Source organism: Myotis davidii, unplaced genomic scaffold, assembly GCF_000327345.1.
Source record: "Myotis davidii unplaced genomic scaffold, ASM32734v1 scaffold2226, whole genome shotgun sequence".
Lineage (NCBI taxonomy): Eukaryota > Metazoa > Chordata > Mammalia > Chiroptera > Vespertilionidae > Myotis > Myotis davidii.
In genome coordinates this window covers 89554-91500 of record NW_006296852.1, presented here as the reverse complement: position 1 = coordinate 91500, position 1947 = coordinate 89554, and positions in this window count along the sequence as shown.

Here is a 1947-nt window from a genome sequence, read left to right as displayed (position 1 = left end):
GTGGCTTTGCCCACAGGTCAGTCCAAGGCTTAAACCTATAGCCGCTCTCTACAAAAAATAATTGTTTTCTGTCTACCTATTTATTCTATTTATCTTTATCAACCCAACATTGATAAAGAATTAAATGTTAGTAAATAGAGTTTAATATTTAGCGATCTTTAAACTGATGGTAGTTCTAAGCTCTGAAGTGACAGGAAATTACAGATTTGGCTATATAAAAATTTGAAACTTTGTACATAGAAAAATATAACCAAAAGAAAACCAATTGGTAAAAATATCTTCCTCAAGTATGACAATGAACTTCTACAAAGCAGTCATGCAAGTCAATCAGAAAACATGTCCTTCAAAGATAAATGGACAGAGATACTGCACACAAAAGGAAATAGAACTAAACAAGCATATGGCAAAATGTTTAACCTCACTAATGATTTCTTAAAGTACAAATTAAAACAACATAATGCAAGTTAAAGAGAAGCAGTTACCAGACTGGGACGAGTATAGTAAAATTGCAAGGATTCTCTGAGAAAGGTTTTGGGCAATACACTCTTGATGCTATCAACGTGTTCAGACTCAACACAGTGTGCCCTTTCTAACAGTTACTGCCAACCACTCCTATGGATTAGACACAGATGCACTAGTTCTCCCCAGTGTGAGTCTCTAGCTCAGATCATGCATCTGAGTTCAGACCTGTATCTATAAGACATCTCCAGTCAGCTATTCCCATTTCTCAACCCCATATCTCACACCAGACAGGCCCCCTCCTTGTTCCCAGTGAGTGTACCACTGAGTCACCAAGCCAGAAACTCAGGAATCATCCTAATTACCTCTGTGTCCCTCACCCCTGCACATCCATCACTTCCAGTCAGTTCCTGGCAATACTCCGTCTGCAATGTCTTTTGAATCTGCCCTCTCCTCCGGACCCCACAGTCACAGACCTGGGTTTCACCCTTCTGTTTCTTGCTTGTATTGCTTAAATAGCCCTGACCCATCTCGTCCAAGCCACTCACACTTCCTTCAAACCATCTACAAGGAGCAGTCAGAGTTATCTTTCTAAAGCACAAAGCTGATCTTGTCCTTAAAATCTTTCAATGGCTCCCCATTGTCTACCTACATGTTCAAGTCCAAGGGTCTTAAAATTCAGGAGCCCTCTGTGTTCCAAACTTCCTCACCACCATGTTTTCTCCAATGAGCTTCTCCTGGCCTTCTACCCCCTCCTCCCAGCTTGCCTTTCCCATTATAATGTGAATTCCTTGAGAGGAGGAACTAGATCTTAATCATCTCTACAGAGCTCAACACAGAGTAGGTTGGGTGACGGAATGAATTTATTCTCAAGAAATCATGTGACTGAAGGGAAAGTCATATGAAGGAAACTTCACTGTAGCAACATTCATAATAAAGAAAAAGTGCAAAAAACTAAGCGTTCAACAATAGAGAACTTTTATTAATTACTAGAGGACTGGTGTGCGAATTAAACATCAGGCCGAAACCAGCTCTCTGACATCCTCTGAGGGGTCCCAGATTGTGAGGGGTCCCAGATTGCTAGAGGGCACAGGCCAGGCTGAGGGACCTCACCAGTGCACAATTGGGGCAGGGGAGGGAGTGGGAGGTTGGCCAGCCAGGGAGGGACTGCAGGAGGGCTCCAGGGCATGTCCAGCCCATCTCATTCAGTCCTGATTGGCTGGACCCCAGCAGCAAGCTAACCTACCGATCAGAGTATCTGCCCCCTGGTGGTCAGTGCATGTCATAGCAAGCAGTTGAGTGGCCTTAGCATATCATTAGCATATTACACTTTGATTGGTTGAAAGGCCAACTGGTGGAACAGACACTTAGCATGTTAGGCTTTTATTATATAGGATGATCTCTTCAGCACAAAATGTCACCAGATAGCAACAGCACCCGGAGTGGGTCTGCCTGGACTGGCCTTTAATATGTGGGTTTTTGCCTTTG